At 45.5% G+C, this 21,886-nt stretch overlaps 1 protein-coding gene across 3 annotated transcripts in view; it reads left to right on the forward strand.

The window, feature by feature from the left end:
* The first annotated feature begins 2,217 nt into the window (after positions 1-2,217).
* TBL1XR1 (TBL1X/Y related 1) overlaps positions 2,218-21,886 on the forward strand; it is a 185,202-nt gene continuing 165,533 nt past the window's right edge. The window contains exon 1 of one of the 3 annotated variants that reach the window (XM_082224336.1): positions 2,218-2,794. The gene's annotated coding sequence lies outside the window, so the exon portion shown is untranslated. Of the gene's footprint in view, positions 2,795-3,702; positions 3,821-21,886 lie in introns of those variants that run through there. The other 2 variants (XM_082224333.1, XM_082224334.1) reach the window with 2 other exon arrangements.

Raw genomic sequence — 21,886 nt, forward strand, 5'->3', positions numbered from 1 at the left:
TCTGTGGCTGGTTTGCACATTTCATTTCAAATGTGCAGAACACCAAATAATGACTTGATCTGCTTAATGCAATTTCCTGGTTCCCTCTCTCTCCCTCCTCCTCCTCCCTCTGACAGTAATGGGAGTTCCCATCCCCCACCCGCTGTTTCCTCCACTCCGGCTGTCTCCCCTTTCTGAACGCTCCTGCTTTGATTATTTGTATATTTCAGCGGAGGGTTTAGAGACAATGCTTCATCCTCTGGACACGTTTTTTTGTTTTTACTCCCCACCCCCACCCGGCCTTTCTCTTTCTGCATATTTCCCCGCATACGCAAGCAAACATTCAGATCCAGAATTAGGCCTCTGTTGAAGCTTGGGAAAGTTTCTGGAGTCTTGCTTTTCCTTCCAGCACTTAAGAAAGTTTTTACTCTTATTGAGGCCTGCTGTTATCAGTACGGTCAACTCTGGCTGGCAGAGACCCCCCCCAAGGCATCAGCGAAGGTTCCCCCCACCTCCTTCTTCCTGATCTTATTTAAACCGAAGGCACCAAGATTTTTAGCTTTCTGTTGCATTTGTACCCCATCTTTCTTTTCAAGGAACTCAAGGCGGCATAGGTGGTTCTCCACATCCTCACTTAACCCCCACCGCAACCCTGCGAGGTACAGTTCCTATGCTGAGAGGCAGTGGCTGGCCCACCCTGAGAAATTTGTGTGTGCCCAAGTGGAGATTTGAACCCAGGCCTCCCTGGTCTTAGTCCAGAGGTCAGCAAACTTTTTCAGCAGGGGGCCGGTCCACTGTCCCTCAGTACTTGTGGGGGACCGGACTATAATTTTTTTTTTTTTTTTGGGGGGTGGAATTGAACGAATTCCTATGCCCCACAAATAACCCAGAGATGCATTTTAAATACAGTGGTACCTCTGGTTGTGAACGGGATCCGTTCCAGAGGTCCGTTCGCAACCTGAAAAGAACGAAACCCGCATTTGCGCAGTTCGCGGTTCGCCGCTTCTGCGCATGACGTCATTTTGTGCGTCTGTGCATGCGCGAGCGGTGAAACCCGGAAGTAACCCTTTCCGGTACTTCCAGGTCACTGCGGGACGCAACCTGAAAATGCTCAACCTGAAGCAAACATAATATGAGGTATGACTGTTAAAGGACGCATTCTACTCATGTAAAAACACGCTGATTCCCGGACCATCCGCAGGCCGGATTTAGAAGGCGATTGGGCTGGATCCAGACCCCATGGGTTTGCCTACCCATGTGCTAGTCCGACACTGTAACCATGCTGGCTCCCCAAAACTCATTGGGAATTCCTTGATAGTTAACTGGGACTTGAACCTGGCACACTCTGGACCGTGCCTTCTCCGTTTTCGAGAATGCTGGTTTTTCTACCAATGCATGTCAGAATGGGTTGTTTTCCCCACACTGGTATAAAAATAATAACTGTTTTTATTATTATTTACACCCCGCCCATCTGGCTAGGTAACTTTTAATTCCAGTTGACAGATAACCCCTTCATAGTTCCTTCCATTTAGAGGGGTTTCCCTTCTCCTTTGGGGATGGTGCTAGAGCATTTGGAAGGGGGGGGGGAAATCCCCCCTCCTCACTTTTATCCCTACCTGCTGTGCAGCCCCCATTTAACCTACCCCTGTGCAAACTCTTCTTTTCCAGTATTCTGATGGTGGCATATTTTGGTGAGGGGATCTCCTCCACTCCCCCTCCCCCTCCCCCCAAAAATTGCTGGGCTCCGTATCTGCTTATTCCGCCCCTCCCCCGCCTTTTAGGGTGGTGTTTGACAGACCTCGCAGAAACAGTGAAACACCCCCAAAACCAGGCCCCTGCCATTCACCTCTTGCAGGTGTTTCCCCTCCCCAAAGGCTCATGAATTTTATTTCTCATCTTTGCGCCTCCCCCACCTTTTCACAGGGCTCCCCCCAAAAAAGAAAAAAAATGCAATTCCATTTCACTTTGTCTTGCTCTGCTTCCTCCTGGTTTTTGTGTTGTTTTTTTTGCATGCATGCATGCAAACCCCGGGTTTGTTAGTGTGTTGTTGTTTTTTTTGCAGGAAGCAAAAGCAACAGAAAACACAGCCAGGCCTCGCCTCGCTCCCTTCCCCCTTCTCTGTGTATATATGTGTGTCTGTGCGTGTGTGTGTGTATGTGTCTCTCCTGCTCATTTCTGTATGGCTGGCCACATTTCTCTTTCTCTCCCCCCCCCCCCAGTGCTGAGTGTCTGAGAGCCGTTGGCTGCTCTGAACCGTTTTGGCTCCTTCCCTTAGTAACAGCTTTAACATTCTGCCTCAATTCCTCTTCCATCTAAATCACACTCACACTCACACTCACACACACAGAGAGAGATTGCTTATTATTAATATTAGTAGTATTATTACCTCCTCCTTCCTCCTCCTTCCCTGGGACTGTGATCTGTAATCTCTCCACCCCCCCTCCTCCAACAACCACCCCCCCTTTTCTTAAATCCCCACCCCCCCAATACACACAGACACACACACACACAGAGGCTCGGGATATAATTGAACACATTGCATTTTTTGGGTGGCTTTTTTGCGGTCTCTATTTTTTTCTTTTTTTGGAGGCGGGGAAGAAGGGGGGGCGCGCCCGGAGCTGCTCCTGCAACTGCAGACCCGTCTTTTTTTTTTTGTTCCTACATGCCTTACCTAAATATATATTTGTATTAAAAGCCAAGGGGGAAACTGCATTTCCACATCTCTCTCTATGTTTTTTTTCCTCTCCCTCTTCTGCCTCCATTGCAAAAGGAGGGGGTGAGAACGAGCTTTAACGGAGAGCCATCAATTTGCAAGGTAAGGAGAGAGTGGTTTTGTTGTGTTTTTTTTGCGCGTGTGTTTTAATCTTTGCTGCTTTAAATGTACCCTTTGCAAAAGCAGAATATCTGGGGCGGTGCGCCGTGGGAGGGGGGGGGTTGGTTTGGTTGGCTGGTGGAAGGAAAGCCTCGCATAAAGTAAATGCAAAAGCCTTATTATTCCCGGGTGGGGGTTGGGGGCTTGGAGAGAAGGATTTGAAAGGGGGGGGCGTGTTGAGACCAGAGGCTGGGGGGTGGGGTAGGGGGAAGGGCGCCTGTGTTTGTAGAGAGTTGGAGGAGGGAGTGTGGGGGATGGGCAGGAGTGTAACATGCATTTTTCAACTTGGCCCTCTCGCTTCCCTCCCCCCCCCCAACCCCACTGGGAAACCTGGGTCTTTTAACTTTAAATTTCTTTTTCCCCCTCCCATCTCTCTCTCTCCCCCCCCCATGGCTGGGGGCGCAAAGTGTTGATTCTCCGCGTTTTGAAAGCACAAGGTTGGGTTGGGTGGGGGTGGGGGCGCAGGAAAAGGAAAAATAAAATAAAAAAGAACCAGGAAGGGATTTGCACACAAATAAATGCAAGCCAGCAGCCATTATGAAGCAAGCTGGTTTTATAGCCTATTTTTAGACCGATTTCCCCCCTTTTTTTTTTGCAAAGGAGAAGGGTTGATGATTTCCGTGCATTTCTTTTGCTGCTGGAGGAAGACGCACGCCTTTTGTATAATATAAAGATCGGAAGTGTGGTTTATGTTTATTATTATTATTATTAAAATAAAACGCAAAGAAGGTCAGTGGGGATTTGGGTTTGCTGGAAAGCGGGCCGGGTCTGGGAGGGAGGTGAAAGTTTTCTTTGGAAAGGTTTTTGCGCCTGAAATGCCTGTTTGCAAAAGGAGAGGTTGGGGGAAGGGAAGCTGGGCTTGTAGCTGAAGCCAGGCTGAAAGCGGGGGAAGGGACTGGTGTGAAAAGAGGGCCTTGCCTGGCGCTTTGCTCTGGAGCGGCTTTGCAAGAGATGAAAAACACAAAACAGGTTCTGCCTTTTGCTTTTTGCATTTATTCCTATTGGGGGCGATTAGATTAAGGAGGGTTCTGTTCTCTGCTTCACCTGCTTTGGAAACTGGGGGAGGGGAGGAGGTGTCTTTTAAAACTCCTCCAAAGTTGTTGTGGACAGATTCCTGGGTTTTAAGTTCTGGGGAGATCCGTTGCATTCGTATTTTATTTTATTTACTGGACAAAGCACATGGGTGCATCTGCTTTAATGTGTCCAAAGGCCCCCCCCCCCCGATTTGTGCATTCGGTATTTTTCACCAGTTGTTTTTTTGGAGGTCCACGTGCAAAATAGCTGCCTCAGGAAACTGGAAGAAGGCGTGTGAAGCTGGTGTTTCTTCTCTCCTCCTTTTACATCTTTTATTTTCTTTCCTTTGCCCAGCTTAAAAAAACGGGGGGGGGGGAGAGATATGTGTTTCCAAGGCTACTTATTATCAGGGTGTGGTTTCGCCTTCTGTCAGCAAAGACAAAATATCCATGTTTATTATTATTATTCCACAGCCATGGGGAGGAACGTATCAGATAAATGTTGGGCAGCGTGGCTTGTCAAATGACTTTGGAGGTTGGGTTAGGGCAAAATACAGAAATAAAGCCAGCGAGACACACACACACACACAAACACGTGTATAAAAGTTTAAGGAAACTCAAAGAAGTTTTGGTCAGTAGATTGGTGTGGAGAACTTTTTTATTTTGCACAGTGTCCCTGAGTTTTGCCTACTGGGCTTGCTGACTCTCTCGCACGTGTTTTTACTTCCTCAATTTTTTCCACCCTTCTTGTGTAAAGGAAGTTATAGCTGATTTATATAAGGCACCACACAATTCTCATTTTCTAGCAATTTTGGGGGAGGGGAGGGAGCAGGAAGAAAAGGGGGCTGAATTACTCCCCCCCCCCCGCTTGCGCCTGTGGTCTGTTGCAGTGAATATTTGAGGGTACTGTAACTCTAAATTTTATGATTTCTGGTGATTTCTAGTGTCTCCTTGCAGTTTGGAGACCTGCACCAACCAAAGTTTAAGAAAAAGTTCAGTTTTCAAACTTAAATTTGCGTTTTCAAGCTAGGCCACATGTCAGGGCCTTATTGGCAATATTGGTAGAATTTTTATAACCTTGACGCTGTGCCCGTGTGAGGCTTCCTGCTGGGTTTGACTGCGACCCACATCTCACTAGGGAGTAAACCCCATGGAACTTTGTAGGCCTTACTTCTGAGTAAACATGCACAGGAGTGTGCATTTTAGGCCAGACGTGTGTAAACAGAGGCGAGTGTGCGTTCTTGGAGATATCCGTGGGGCTGTTGGCGTGAATTTTGCGTTAACTGAGCGGTGGATTCTGGGTAAACGTTGGACAGGTTGCCGATTTGTTGGCGGCACTACTCATTTGAATAAAAAACCGTTTGAAGATTATTCATTCTTAAGCATATTGTGGTTTTTATAGTAGTACGGGTTTATCGTTTTATGTTTGCATTCTCTTTTATTTGTATGACGCCTAGAGAGTTTAATGGGATGTCTCCATAAACAGAACAAATAAGTAAATAGATGTTGACAGCGTAGTCCGCTAAGAAACTTGGAAAATTTTGTCGGAACGCATGTGGTTGTAAACAAGGGGCATGTCATTCCTGAATGCTGACAAGTATCTGGGATGCTATTTGTGTATATAGTTACGAAACGACGGATTTGATTTGACCTGGACATTTTGGTGACGTTTGCGCATCGCGTGAGCCATGGTTTACCACCCACAAGTGCCACTCTGATCCTCCCTGCTTACACTGGGAGGAAACCAACCTCAATCCGTGGTTTAGTGCTGCATCCAGACCAGGAAGTGTGGTTTGTTTTGCTGCAAACAAACAAAGGTTTGCTGCTGCCTTACCAGTTAAACCAAACCAAATCCTAACTCTTGTTTCAGATGTAATGCCAACTTAGGAATCTTGGCTTGTTTCTCTCTCTCCCAACACTCCTGGACTAAAGAGTGTGTGACTTGCTTGTGCTCTGTAAACTATGGTTTGTGGCATACTGTGGCATGCGAATGAGGCCATTGGCAACTTAGATATTACTGTTCGCACACTTTATAATTGGGTCGTACTGTTACTTGAATTTAAAAGTGTATTTGGGGGAACATAACATTCAGTTCATTTTCTTCCAGTGAAACCATATTTAGGATCACCTTATTTTTCCTTTTTTAAAAAAGGAAGGGCTCTGAAGTAATGAATTTGGCCATGACCGAAGTTTATTTTACCAGTGGGGTGTTCTATTTGCGGAAGCAGAAGAAGACTACTGCAGGGTGATCCTATGCGTCCAGAAAGCGTGTTTTGAATATATTATGGGTGGGGCTGATGGAGTGACTTGTTCCCACCCAGTTGACCCCTCCCCCCAATAATTGGTGAATACACTCATCCTCCCCAGAGGCATGGGATCGTACATTCCCCAGGGAACGATTTCAACAAAACTTAGGACGTAAAGAGACAAGGGCTTTGAATAGCAATTTTTTTAAAATTGCAGCAATTCTTTGAAACGGCCTGATGGCCATGATACTAAGTAGAACCTCCATGCATGGAGCTGTCTACCTCCATGTTTGATGAGAATGACCACGCTCCCATCTTGCTTACTTACAATATTTACAGGCTGCCTTTCAACAGAAGGCAGTTCACAACAGTTAAAATAACAACAAAGCTTCTCTGGGAAGAATAAAACGTTGGAATACGATTTATGATTTGGATAAAATGCTGTAATAACTAAATGTGGTGCATATTTCCTCCTCCCCATCCATTTAGTCTGCCACTGCCCCCCCCAATAATATTCATTTTCAGGTATTGCTCATTGTTTGCCCAAGAATCCTGAGCTATGTGGGCTCTTTCCCCTTCCTAGTAACTTACGTTAGTTATAGAAGTGCAAGGTTAACGCTGTAAAAACTGAAGGCACGCATGTGATTTTGCATCTTGGGTAGGCTCCCAGATGATTATGAAGAACACCTGGAAAGTGTTTAGTATTCTTCCCTTCTGAATGTGTAGGTATAGGAGTAAGGGAAATATTAGTGGGACGTGTTTGGGCTTTAGGTGGCGTCTTCGGTTCAGAGAGGTACCTTGAGGCCTAACACGAAATGTTTGTTTGGGAAGTGGGTGCCTTAAATTACGTGGAGGAAACATATGGGGATTCTGGAGCAGTTGGGTGCATTTGCTACTCATCCCAGAGTTTTAGGGCAACTTCTCAAGAGGCCAACTGTTTTACAAGGCCGTGGATTCCTCTATGTGGCGGTAATGATGAATGCCTTGTGTAGTTGCTTTGAAGTTCTAAGGCGTTGCTGTAAAACTGTAAGTGCAAAAAGCATTGTAAAACTTTGATTCTGACTTTGTAGTTATTTCTTCAGCTACCTCAGGTGGTAGCCGGTGGGGCATGTATGGCCGACTCATAAGTATTGCTTAAAAGTTCAGAACTGTTGTGTGTTTGTGTTCACGCACGTGCTTGTTTGAGCAAGTAAAAATTAAGCACACAGAATGACTTCATTTGGCACAAGGCTGTGAAATTTTGCTCCAACATCTGGAATATGCTGCAGGGAGAAGCTGATAAGCAAAGGTAGCATGATGCTGTAGTTCAGTCTCCATGGTGTAAGTGGGGTTGTGTGAAGTATGTCTTAGGGTGAGACTTGAACTCTGGACCTTGTCACTCACATGAGTCAGCCATGATGCTGTGCCAGCTGTTGTAAATAGTCTTATGTAGAATGCTAGCCTGTCTTGCTTTTTACATGGAAGTAACACGGGTGGTGCTGTGGTCTAAACCACAGAGCCTAGGGCTTGCCGATTGGAAGGTCGGCGGTTCAAATCCCCGCAACGGGGTGAGCTGTTGCTCAGTCCCTGCTCCTGCCCACCTAGCAGTTCAAAAGCACGTCAGAGTGCAAGTAGATAAATAGGTACCACTCCGGCGGGAAGGTAAATGGCGTTTCCGTGTGCTGCTCTGGTTTCGCCAGAAGCGGCTTAGTCATGCTGGCCACATGACCCAGAAAAACTGTGCGGACAAACGTCGGCTCCCTTGGCCAGTAAAGCAAGATGAGTGCCGCAACCCCAGAGTCGTTTGCGACTGGACTTAACTGCCAGGGGTCCTTTACATTTTTAAAAAGTCATTTTAAGCCGGTGGACGTTCTGCATAAACGTGGTGAGGTCTAGGTCCACTTTATTAGATTTACAGAATCGTGGAATTGCAGAGTTGGAAGCCTCCTGCAACGCAGGAATATGCAACTGTCTTGTCTTTACTCCACATCCCCTACTGGGGGTGTTTATTTATAACAAGGTGTCCTTAGTGTCCAGGGCTAGAGGATTCCTGTGAGATACGTATATGAACACTCAAAATGCTTAAAAAAACCAAAGCACTAAGCATTTTTACTAAGTTGTTTAGGAATAGCAGGCTGGATAGCTCAGTCTGTAGAGCATGCGACTCTTCATCTCAGGGTCGTGGGTTTGAACCCTGCACTGGGCAAAAGATTCCTGCATTGCATGGGGCTGGTTGGAATAAATGTCCCTTGTGATCCCTTCCAACTCCTCCAATTCTTGTTGCTGGAATGCTCAGGAGCACAGTCACACATGGTGGGGAATTTTTTAAAGGGACGTAACTGTCCAGGTGAACTTGTTGGCAATCTCCAAACCAGCTTTTGAGTCTAAGGATGTAAAACAAGAGTACAGCTGCTCTATATCAAATGTAGAGAATGGATATTTTGTGCACAGCAGGAGTGTTATAATAACATGCTTCTCAACGAGCTCTTGAGATCAGTGTATAATATAATCTCCATGGACCAGCTAGTCTCTGTATGTGCAGACTCTTTCCCTGTAGCACCTATAAAATGGATTAGAAGCTCCAGTTAGTACACAAGCCAACTACCCATTTACTTGCTTATCTGTTTGGCTTCCTCTTAGGTGCTGGAGTCAACTGTGTTTTCCTCTTGAAACCCTATTTTTGGCTAATGTGCTTTTTGTGGTGCTCTGAGCGTGGTCTTCTCAGTTGTGGCACCACAGCTATAGGACAGCTTCTCCAAGAACGCCTGCCACACCCCTTCTCTTTCATCTTCTTGCTCCAGTTAAGTGTTGGTCTAAAAACACGGCTTTCCAATGTTGCAGCACCTGAGTATTTGTTGGATTAAGAAAAAATGTAATTGGATTTACAATTGAAAACAAATATTGCACATCATTTGTCTGCTTGCAGAAAGATGATTCATAAATGTTACCTAATACTGAAATACATATTTTAATTGTCTGAATGTGAATAAACTTAGTATGTAGTGGCCGTAAATGGTTCTCGTGAAGCAGGTGGAAGAATTAGTCTTTAACTTTTACCTCCTCTTCTGAAAGTGCCACATCTTATTTATGTAAAACATTTATATCCTACTTTTTTTTTTTAAAAAAAACACCACCACCAAAAATAAATTCAAAGTGGCTTACATCTGTTGCCGACCTTACAATAAATAAATGTGATATAACACAGCAAAAACAAAAAAAACCCCAAAAACCAGTAATGGAGATAAACATCATGAACATTTCAATGCCAAGTGAGCAATAAATTACAAAACTTCCAGAGCAATCATGTCTTTGCTAGATGTCGGCTGCTGCAGAAGAATACAAAGGCATAGGTCAGCTTCCCCCAATTCTTCCCGCTATTTTGGACTACAATTCCCATCAGCCATCACTGACCGGACTGGGCTGATGGGTGTTGTAGTCCAAAATGTATGGAGGGCACCAAGTTAAGGAAGACTCAGCAAAGTTTTGAGTTGCGTATAGAAGGTAGTTGTGACAGTTTTTCTGCATGGAACATCTCTTCCCTGTAAAAGAAGAAAATAGAAAACCCAGTGATACCTGTTTAGGGTCATGTGTGAAGCGGGTTTCATGTAATGATTGAGGAACACTTGTGGAATTTTTTTAATGTTCCTGTGATGTAAGGGCATCCTTACAATTTGACTACATAACTGTGTGCAGATTAGAGTCTTTCAGAAACTTGAGAGTGGCAGGGTGCAACCATCTTTGCCCATATTTATGCCCCCTGCTCTGCGGCTTTGTTGTACTTCAGCACCTGGTATTCCTCCTGAATATTTCTGCTCCTCGGTGTGTTGACTGAAGATTTGGATGTGCGGTAAAGCACTGCTTTGATGTTGATTTCGCTCTTAGCAGACCATTTGTCCATCTAGCCTGGCAGTTTCTCTATTTTGATTGGCAGCCGCTCTCCCGAATCTCTGGGAGAGCTGCCTTTCACATCACCTGCTCTCTGATCCTCTTAACTGGAGATGCCAGGAATCGAACGCGGGAACTTCTGAAAATAAAGCATTCCCTCCGTCGCTGAGCTGTGGTCCTTTCCTGTCGAGAAGGGTACAGAGCATTTTGCTGTTTCAGCAGAACTTGGTGTTGAACAAGGCGGTTTGTTTTTACTTAAATGTTAGGGAAATTCCCTGGCGGTCCTCGTTCTACAGTAGAACAGATTGCCTTGCTAAGTCGTGGACTTTAATCTTTCTTCTGGGGTTTCTAAACAGAGGCTGGGCAGTCAGCTATCGGGGATGCTGTGGTCTGTGAATTCCTGCATTGGCAGGATGTTGTGTTGTGTTGCGTGACCTTCCAACGCTTGGATTATGTGAGATTCATGCTTGGAATACCTGCCACAGAGTGTGGAGATGGCTGCTAGTTTAGATGGCTTTAAATCCAAATTGGAGAAATTTGTCTGCCCATTTTTCTTTCAAAATATGGTATGTCTCTCTGATTGTACAAATCTTGGACTCGAGAGATTTGTTTTGTTGTAATGCTGGCTTGCGACTCGTTTGTGGTGGTGTTGGATTCTAGGTCTAATTAGTCTGTGTCACCTCAAATTCCTCGGCACCAGTATCAGTTTTGTGTTGACCAGTGTCACGTTCTTCAGTGTCATCTATTTATAGCGCTGAATAAATATTTCAAATTCCTAGGGCCTGGCATTAAATTTATAGGTTGATGAATGACCAGGAGGCCTGATTATTTTAGCGGGCATTCAAACCGGGAGGAATACACTTAAAGGAGGAACAGTGTTAATAAGTCCAATAAGCCAACATAATTGTTAGGCGTACTGTTTGGCTAAGTTTTAATGAGCGTAGACCCGTTTGCAGTTCATGAACACGACTAAGTTAAATCCACTAACTTCTTTGGATCTGCTCTGGGTAAATGGTACCTGAAGACCACTTATGTGAGTTTGAGGGAAAACAAACCACCTCACTAAAGTGGTGCCCCGCAAGACGAATGCCTCGCAAGACGGAAAACTCGCTAGATGAAAGAGTTTTCCGTTTTGGAGGTGCTTCGCAAAATGAATCTCCTATGGGCTTGCTTCGCAAGACGACAATGTCTTGCGAGTTCCTGCTGGTTTTTCCCCCCTTTCCCCCCTTTTTCTAAGCCGCTAAGTCGCTTATCAGCTGATCCGATCAGCAGATAAGCCGCTAAAAGCCGCTAATAGCGCTAATAGCGTTAAGCCGCTTATCAGCTGATCCGATCAGCAGATAAGCAGCTAAAAGCCGCTAATAGCGCTAAGCCGCTTATCAGCTGATCCGATCAGCAGATAAGCTGCTAAAAGCCTCTAAAAGCCGCTAATAGCGCTAATCTGCTAATCCTTCAATGGGCTTGCTTCACAAGACGAAAAAAACCGCTAGACGAAGAGAATCACAGAATGGATTCTTTTCGTCTTGCGAGGCACCACTGTACTCACTTTCCTAACACCCATCATCCCCCTGCTCTGAACTTCAAATGACGGTTCATATTAACAGCATCTGCTGTTGTGAGAAAGGTTTCGTTCGTTCCCTCTGTTCCTTCCAGAACTTTCTGGAAGTTGGCGGCCACCTCACCCCTTCTGTCACTGTGAGGCATTGATGATGTACTGAGGATAATGTGAGTCCAGTTCTTTTTAAGGATGGTTCGGTGATTCTCAATGCTTCATTATTATTTTTTAGGGGTTATCACTGCATCTAGCTTTGAATGGATGTTTAGGGACTGTCTTTCACTCTGTAATCATAATCTATAATCATAAAGTTCATTGGGGTCTTGTAGGCAGTGCTAGAAATCCGGATATACAAGCTAAGCACCAAATGGCTCTTTGAACCAGGGTTACAGTCGCCAAAATGGAATCCCTAATTGCCCTTTTTGGGCCAGGCGGCTTGGAAGTCGTATTTTTGATACCGACTTTTGGGTTCCTGAAATCTGTTCTGATTGTGCTGATAAAATTTAATGTGTAGAATTCTACAGGACGTGTTGCTAGTGTGAGAAAACATTCAAGATCCAAGGATCCCCAGGCATCTTGGTGCCTGAGCGTCATCACTTGGTTGCAAGTGGCCGATAGCCAGGTGTAAAATGCACCTGGCGAATTCTGAGCGCTGCTTGTTTCCCATCCGAGTTCTCAGAGCTGCGTGCGGAACCAGAATCTTCATCTTCATCTTCATGCGGAAGGTCCCAGGTTCAGTCCTCAGCATCTCCATGGAGGGCTGGGAAAAACCCCTTCCTGGAGCCCTGGGGAGTCACGGCCTGTGTTCACAGTCGTTTTGGGTGGCCTATATTGGGCATGGTGTGGGTCAGGGGTCTGCAACCCGCGGCTCCGGAGCCACATGTGGCTCTTTTACACCTTTGCTGCGGCTCCGGGGCGGATACTAGCGAGGGGAGGAGGCGCATCGTGCGCCCCGACACTCCCCACTGTGGCGGGCGCTGTACTGGCTGTGACGTTGCATGGGGGCGGTGCGTGCGTTAGTCACACACTGTCCCGACGTCACCTTCCCACCCGCTGTCAGATCGGACATTAAGGTAAGAAACAATATATGCAGTGTTATATTTGTTTTAAATGTAGTAATGGTTTTGCGACTCCCAGGTTTTTTCCCTTCGGAAACAGGTCCAAGTGGCTCTTTTTGTCTTGAAGGTTGCAGACCCCTGGTGTGGGTCTATCCTCTTGAAGTTCTACTCTGGCCTCTGAAAGCCAGCTTGCTCCAAAAGGTCTTGGCAGCCTGTCCAAAAGATGTCCTAGCCATCGTTCTCCAGACGAAGGGCCCCCACAGAGCAGCGAGGCGCCCCAGTCTCCCGGTCTGCCCTTGCTCTCAGAAATGGCGCATGGATGGAATGTTCCAAGAGGGTGCTTTGTTGCTCTGAGAGATCATAAAAGCACAAGAGGAGTTTTTTTCTTCCTCCCTTTCCTCCCTTTGTCTTGATTTCTATTTTGCAGGCCTGAGGGCAAGGCACGTCTTGTTTTCATTTACGTGGTGCTCACCAGAAACATCGTGTATTCAGTTTTAATTGGTGTGAGGCACTTTGGGATACAGATTTCCCCCCCTTTTTTAATTGTCAGAAAAGCTGGGTACAAGTACAATAAATACGTCTGACGTCTTGGGCATTTGGCAGTTTAAGGCCTTATTAGTCAAAAAGTGTCAGCAAGTTCTGTTGTGCCCAGAAGGCAGGCGGCATGGATACTGCCGCCAGGACTTTTCCTGTCCCTAAGCGGCTCTGCCACACACGGTCCAAGGTGAGCGTCTTGATTGTTTGCAATGCTGTATGAGATCCTGGAGACCAACACTCCGATTTCGCGGACGCCTACTTATTGTTTATTTGTTAGATGTATATACTGTCCTTCATCATAAGGCTTCAGGGCGGTTCACAGAATAAAATACAGGAGAAAAAGAAGTAAATAAGTAAATCAAAGCAGCAAAGCAATAACCTCTCTTTCCCACAGGCACATTTAAAAAGCTGTAGAATCTCAATCAGCCAAAGGCCTGGTTGAACAGGAATGTTTTCGCCTGGTGCCTAAAAATATACAATGAAGGCACCAGGCGAGTCTCCCTGGGGAGAGCATTCCACAGACGGAGCCACTGCAGAGAAGGCCCAATTCTCGTGTTGCCACCCTCCGGACCTCTCAAGGAGGAGACACACGAAGAAGAGCCTTAGATGGTGAACACAGAGCCCGGGTTGGTTCATATGGGGAGAGGCGGTCCTTGAGGTATTGCGGTCCTGAGCCGTTTAAGGTTTCACAAGTCAAAACCAGCACTTTGAATTGGGCACGGAAACTAATTGGCAACCGGTGCAGTCAGGCCAGGGTCGGTGTAGTACAGTGGTGCCTCGCAAGATGGAATTAATTCGTTCCGTGAGTTTTTTCGTCTAGCGAATTTTTCGTCTTGCGAAGCACGGTGTCGGAAAAGTTTTGGAAAAGCTTCAAAAATCACCAAAAACGTCAAAAAAGGCTACCACACCGCGTTCTATGAGTTGCTCCTCGAAGTCTAAGTCGCAACTGTATTAACGGTGTTAAGAAAAAGGAAACAAACTTGCAAGACGTTTTCGTCTTGCGAAGCAAGCCCATAGGGAAATTCGTCTTGCGAAGCAGCTCAAAAAACAAAAAACCCTTTCGTCTAGCGAGTTTTTCGTCTTGTGAGGCATTCGTCTTGCGGGGCACCACTGTATGCTCAAACCCATGAAATGGTGCTGCTCCTAGCAGCCCCTTGAATTGTCTTGGTTCATGTTTATCTGGTGTTCATTCATCCCCCTCCCTACCTCACTCACCTGTGTGTGGGGGGGGGGTTGGGGGGGAGGAGAGGTTGTTTACTTTATTCTGCAGCAGCTAAAGCATTAATTCTAAGGTGCCAGTGTTATAAAATCAGATATAGAAGGCAATCGCCAAATGGCACCTTAAACCTAGGTTGCAGTTGCCACAACGGAACGTTTAGGCACCTTTTTTGCAATTATTATTATTATTATTATTATTATTATTATTATTATTATTATCACCATCATCATCATCATCATCATTTCTATACACCTTTATATTTTAAGGGGGGGAAATCTCAAAGCGGTTTACAACACATTTAAGCATCAAATAAAACAACTCAGAATAAAAGAATTCAGACCAGGGAAAATATTTCAGATCCTTCTCTGACATTTTCTTCCTCCATACAGAGGTGCTCTAGGGAGCCAGTGTGGTATAATGGTGAGAGTGTCTGACCTGGGAGATGTCGGGGTTCAGATCTCCACAGTCACTGGGTGACCTTGGAGTCAATCACAGCCTCTTAACCTATGTCACAGGGTCATTGTAGGGGTTAACTGAGGAGGGGTTCTACCATGTACTCCTTGGAGAAAAAGGTGGGATATAAATGCTCTTCTGCTTACCTGCTTAAGAAAGCTGGAGGAGCCAGTCAGATGGAGATGTCAGTTGCCAATCTGGCAACGAGAGATCTCCACGTGGTCACAAAACGTGCCTGGCTCCTGGGGAAACATTCTTAGGTGGTATGGGTTTTCTGGAATTTTGTTTTTGAATTGGAACGTTTTCCTGTGCAAATCAGGGTGATAAGTATCAGAAACCTTCAAAAATGGTATTGGAAAAGTTTCTGAGGCCTTCGTGTTATCGAACTTAGGATACTTATTTTATTTTGACTTTCGGCAAAGCTGAAAACATTGAAACTGCAAAACTTGCCCAACGCTTATTTGCAGTTGGTGTCCATTCATTATTGCAAATGAACTTAACGTTTTTCTTTTCCGCCGAAAAATAAAGCAGCGTTCAAAATTCGCTAGGCGCAAGGAGCTAAGAGCCACTTGCGACCAAGTGAAGATGCCCAGGCGCCAAGATGGAGCCTGACGTCTCCACTACCTGGGGAATCCTCGGATCTTGACTATTTCCACACACTAGCAACATATCCTATAGAATTCTATCCTTTATATTTTATCTGCGCAGTCAGAACGAATTTCAGGGATCAAAACGTCGAGTTGAAAAATGCGACTTTCAAACCACCTGGTCCAAAAATGGCAACTAGGCATTTTTGTTTTGGCAACTAAGCCCTGGTTTAAGGAGCCGTTTGGTGCCTAGCTTATATATATTTAGTTTCTACCATTGAAATGAAGCACTGGAAATTGTTCTGTTTGACATCGCTGCCGTTCTTTAAGGGAAGCCACCTGTAGTGTGTTCTACAGAAGTCTTGCGTAAAGGTTATGAAAGCGTGAATGACATGAAGTGCATTCCACGAGCGACTTGGAAGTACATAGAAGCATTATCCCAGTAGGGTTTCCGGTTTCCAGTAGCAGCCTTTTTTGCTAAATATTGCGTGGCATTGGAAGAGTCAGCAACTTCTTCAGAGCACCTTGGTGGAGGCTAGTGCTGTGTCGATAGCATCTAAGGAACGGATTGAGGTGAATTCAGTGAAAAATCTATTTAAGTCCAACTCAGCCTGGAAAACGAAGCGGCTAAAAAAATATTTCATACTAGAGAGAAGCATCCGTCCGACCCATGTATTCTGATTAAGGCACGGTGGGATTTAGCCATTGCTGGCGAAAAGATCGGGAGATGAAAAATTAGTGCAGACGAGGAGGTGATTGACAGCATGCAAATAAAAGAGAAGCAGCGTAAATTTCCAAGGCTGGAGGAGAAATTCATTCGGCCCATATTTTAAAGCATGCTGGCATAATTCTCTGTCCTTGAGTTATATGAAGATTGGATCAGGGCTATACATTGGATTATGCATTTCTCTGATTTTTGCAGGGGTTTTGGTTCAAGTGATATGCAAAAAAATGCGGATTTTACAGAAAAAAAGCGTTGAAAAGCATACAGAAATGTATTTGGGGGGGTAAACGCGTACAATCTTTTGGACTGTTTCACACAGAATGTGATTTTTTTTTTTAATGTTGAAAGATGGAAGTTGGAGGCATGCAAAGAAAAGGGGGGAAAAGTAGAAACCTACAACCTACATTTCACCTCTCATTATTTCTAGGTCCATGCATTCCTTGCTCCCTGAATGATTTTGAGAGTAAGTTTCCAAATAGGGATGGTGTAGTAGTTTATCCTGCCGAGTTCATGAGAAATATGTGCAGGTAGCATTGAAATGTATTGCAGAAGCCTTTGGGGGAGATTGGTTATGGAAGCAAGAAACGTTAATAAGATGTGAAATATGCAAGGTAGCTATCACTGTCCAGTCATTCTCCATATCTTGTGCTGTTAAATTTAGTCCAGGATTACAGCTTTGGCCTCTGGTTGAGTGCCCAGCTTGCAGATTTGAGTTCCTGTTGCCCCAGATAGATCTGGCGGCTGTGGTGCAAGAGGATACTGGACTAGATAGGTCTTTGAAGCTACAGGGCTGTTCTTATGGAAACGGCTGGTGAACTGCTGCTGTCATGCAGATGCACAGCTTGAGGGGGTATCGAGATCAGAGGACAAGCTTTTCTACAGCTTAAAGAAGAAGCTTCTGTAGACCTTCCTATTGAGGAGAGATGATGGCCAACCTGGGTGGAGTTGCTGCCCAGGGCTGTTGGACTGTAGTTCCCATCAGGCCTGGGCGATAAATTGATATATTGTCCAAAGCTGGTTTGAAGTCCATATCATGCTATTGGTTTCATAATTTTTGACCTGTCAATAGATGGCGAATGTGCGTTAGGGCTCACAGAACCAGTGGTCAGGGATGATGGGTGCTGTAGTCCAGCAACAGCTGGGGACCTGAGTTTAAGAACCTCCTGAGTTACGCCATCTGTTGAGTGGGGAAACTTAGCTCGACTGTTCATCTGCTTAAGCAATTTTTATTTTTACTCTAATTAAACCCAGTGATTATCCAAACAGTGTTCTTCCCCCCCCTCCCCCACTTTCTTTTTCTTTTTGTTATTTTGGTAAAGCTTGAGAGGTTATTGTAGAAAGCGAGCAGTCGGCATCTGCTCCCTAAATGCTCTTTGATGAACTTTTGTTCAAACTGCAAATCTTTCCAGGAAGTCGTGCTTGCAAAAGAATACCCCACAGCTCTGCGGCTTGACATTTTGCATTTAATCTGTTGTGATTTTCCTCCTCCATTTTGCAGCTGAGCGAACTTGGCTATGATAGATGTCTAGCAGTAAGGTGCGGGCCATACCTTCCTGCTCCTTTCTAAATAAAAATGTACACGTGTAAAATCAGTCTGGAGAAAACCCTCCAGCTTCTGTGAGGGGGATGGGGAAAGGGGAGAGTGAAACTGCCGGTTACCTTGGAAGATGCATGTTTGCCAGTTGATGGCAATGCGGTAATAGTCCCTTTCTCCAACTGAGTTGGCTTGCAGGAGAAATTGGTTGGCAAGTGAGAGCTTAATCTTGATTCTTTATGTGCAGATACCCTTTGCTGTAGGAATGTTATGAGCAACCTCTTTTTTTTGTGGCTCGCAACATACGTAGTTCCAGTTTTGGCATTTTACTGCAGGTAGCTGGAGCTGCAATGCTAAAACTTGATGGTTGTGTTTCTGGAGCTGCACATTCGGCCAGGGGTAGGCAACATGGCACCTTCCAGATGTTGGACTACAACTCCCATCGCCCCTAGCCATTGGCCTTGTTGGCCGGTGGGAGTTGTAGTCCAACAGCATTTGGAGGCCGCCATGTTGGTTTTCTCTGAGTTAGACTTTCTGTAGTTCCTTCTGCAGCTGCTTTGACGGCGGGTGCTAATGTTGCTTTCAGCATGTTACCGTGGGTTCCCTTGTGGTTTTTTACTTTTTTAATTTCTCACTTTCCTCCCCACCCTCAAGAAACTCAGGATACAGTGGTACTTCAGGTTAGGTACTTAATTCGTTCTGAAGGTCCGTTCTTAACCTGAAACTGTTTTTAACCTGAAGCACCACTTTAGCTAATGGGGCCTCCCGCTGCTGCCGCGCCGCCAGAGCACGATTTCTGTTCTCATCCTGAAGCAAAGTTCTTAACCTGAAGCACTATTTCTGGGTTAGCGGAGTCTGTAACCTGAAGCGTATGTAACCTGAAGCGTATGTAACTTGAGGTACCACTGTACCAACATCCCAGGCAAAGACCGGGCCAGCATAGCCTAGCGGTTACTTCGACTCTACATTTGCAGAATCGCTAATTGCTTAACGGCAGTTCGATACTCCGCGGGCGCTGTCTGGCTTTATTTAAAACAAAACAAAAACAGGCAAAGACCGAGTACCGTATTGGCTCAAATATAAGCCGCACCCGAATATAAGCCACACTTTTAAAATTGGAGGGGGGAGGAAGAAAAAATAAATAAAAAATACCCGAATATAAGCCGTTCCGTTCCTCACTGCTCCTGGCTGCATACTGGGGGTGGGGAGCCACACTGTGTTGCCGGCAGCCTTTCCCCTTCCTCGCTCTCTCCCTTCCCAGCCTTGGGGGAGGGATGGGGGACTATGCATGGGGCGGGCCATCGTTCTACATTGAGGTCCAGACACTCAGGTCCAGCGCCGAGGGCCTTCTGGTGGTTTCCTCACTGCGAGAAGCCAAGTTACAGGGAACCAGGCAGAGGGCCTTCTCGGTAGTGGCGCCCGTCCTGTGGAACGCTCTCCCAGCAGATGTCAAAGGGAAAAACAGCTACCAGACTTTTAGAAGACATCTGAAGGCAGCCCTGTTTAGGGAAGCTTTTGGAAGCCGCCCAGAGTGGCTGGGAAAGCCCAGCCAGATGGGCGGGGTATAAATAATAAATATTATTATTATTACTATTATTATTATTTGCCGCTCTCCTGGCGCTGTTTGCCCCATGCTCCTGGCTGCATACCATAAGGTTGTGAATATAAGCCGCACACGAACTTTTCACAGTCGGAATTTGGGAAAAAGGTGAGGCTTATATTCAGGCCAGTACGGTAATTGAATCAAGGTCACCCAGGGAGCTTTATGCAAAAGTGGGGGTTTGAAGTGGGTCCCCCAGGTCCATCATTCTTATCCCAGCCCTAAATATGGTTTTGACTATAACTCCCATCACCCCTTCCCATTGATCTTTCTGGCTGGGGCTGATAGGATTTGTATTTTAACAACATGCAGAATGCACCAAGCTCCAACCAGTTCAACACACCGTTTGGTCTGTTGTTGTTTTTATTTTTATTATATATTTTACGTTTTCATGTTGTGATTTTATCTTGTGAACCATCCTGAGGCCTGCGGGTACAGAGTGGCACACAGATTTAATAAATACAGCAACATGAACAACAACATCACACTGTTTCCTCATACTTTCCTTTGGTATAAAACCCTAATATGAAAACTGCTTTGCGTCCGACAGCTGGGAGAGCCTAGAAATAAAAATTCTGTTTGTTGACCGAGGCGGACAGCCAGGCAGCAAATGTGCACGGCCAATCCTCGAGCGCTACCTAAACTTCCCCAACTTGGTGTTATCCAGATGTTGCTGGATTGGATCTTCCATTGCTCTCCGAGAGCCTGGCCAGTGGGCAGCGATGATGGGAATTGTAGCTCCAAACATCTGGAGGACATCCGATTCTGGAAGGCTGCTTTCAGGCACATCTCGGCTGGAGAGCAGATAGCACAAGATGCGTGGCCAAAACATAACTGCTCAGTCCTTGTAGTTGAATGTAGCCGGTCTTCCCTGTAACTGCCAGATGTTAGAAAGTTCAGCGGCCTCTTTTGTAAACATGAAGTTATGGTATGTGGGCAGGATTCAGCGAGTAACTCCCACTAGCAGTAGCTCATGGAAAGACTTCTGCTAGTGCAACCCCCAGAACAGCCACCCAGAGTGGCTGGGACAACCCGGTCAGATGGGAAGGGTACAACTATAACAACAACAACAACAATTAAAACAACGTGCGGCTGTAGCACTATATGGATTCCTCCCGACGTTGGTTCTCATGCATAACAAGAGCTAATGATTGGCTCTTCAATTACATTCAGGTTCTAACTCCAAACTTGGTGGTAGATTCACTTTGTGTGCAAAGAGGAAGAGGTAACAACCAGAAATTCCCTCTTTCAGTTTTAGACAGGCAGTGAACTTGGTGACTGACTACTCACTCACTCCTTCCCTTTGTATTACGTGGTTAGTGTTGTCCTGCCTGTGGGGATAATGTGTATGGAATGCGATGAGAACTCAACAGGAAAGCATGATATAAATAGCTAAGCATTTATTTTCTTCTATTTTGCTTTTATTACTCGTGAGTTGAGGCTTATGGTTTTGGAGCAGACTTCTCCAGCTCTGGAGGAAGGGACCCTACCTTCTCTTGATCCCTTCTCTTGACCCCTTCTCTTGATCCCTTCTCTTGCCTACCTTGATCCCTTCACTTGCAGTAACGCGGTTGCGGTTATGTGATCTTCTGCTTGCTCAGGCATGAAGATCGCTCAACCTGTCATGTCCTAGGGGAACAAAACAAAACCTTGGGTCATACTCTGGCCGTGGTGAGCTTGAGCATATTTCAAATTGTTTCTAGCATGCCAATGGCCCTTACAATTCGAAGAGTTGGATGCTTCTTCTGCCCATGATTTGCGTGTTTCTAAGACCCAGTTCACATGTAATGCTAAGCCACGCCATGGCTTCTTGCGTGCATGAGGGATCCTGAAAAGGAGATCATGGCTGCAGAGCTCCTCTCAGGTTCTCCTGGTGCCACCTTACCCTGGGGTAAGACTACTGGCAAGTTTTTAGCTCTTAAGTATTTTTTCCCCCAGCAAGCACACATGCCAATTGACTACTATGGCAATTAAATCATATCTGTTTGCAATTAAACAATATATATGTCTGGTCATTTTGCAACCCCATCTCCATACTTCCAAACCAATTCCTTTGGTGCTTCCTGAGGGGTAGGGATCCTGTGTCCTTCCGGATGTTGTTGGGCTCCACTTCCCATCAGGCCCAGACAGCGTGGCCCAATGGTCAAGGATGATGGGTGTTGGTGCCCTCCACGTGGCACCAAAGCTACAGGTTCCCCATCTCTAAACAGTTGAATTTGTAATTCCTTGAGAACTTGTGGAATTGAGGAATTTTCTTTGCCTACCTATGTATATGCAAGGTGACACCACAATGTTTGTTCAAGGTTATTTATTTGAACACCAAGTGTCCAGAACTTTCTAGAAGTTAGTGATACTTATTGGGCAGGATGGTGTTTTGCCCTGGTATAGGAAGTATGTGCCCGTGCTACATCAAATCTAAGTGATACACATTCGCACAATACTCACTATCATCTATATCTATCAATCATCTATCTATCATCTGCCCCTGATTTATTCCTTTAAATAGGAAAACAGGGTTTATTTTGATGGCTCGGCTTGGGTAATTTTCCAACCATGGTTTAGAGAGTCAGGAGTGTACAGTGTTGTATGCTTATATCCATTCTTGTTTAGTCTAGTCACTCTTCTTTTCTTCCTCTTCTTCTCCT

Source organism: Podarcis vaucheri, assembly GCF_965113315.1.
Source record: "Podarcis vaucheri genome assembly, chromosome: 5".
In the NCBI taxonomy this organism is placed as follows: Eukaryota; Metazoa; Chordata; class Lepidosauria; order Squamata; family Lacertidae; genus Podarcis; species Podarcis vaucheri.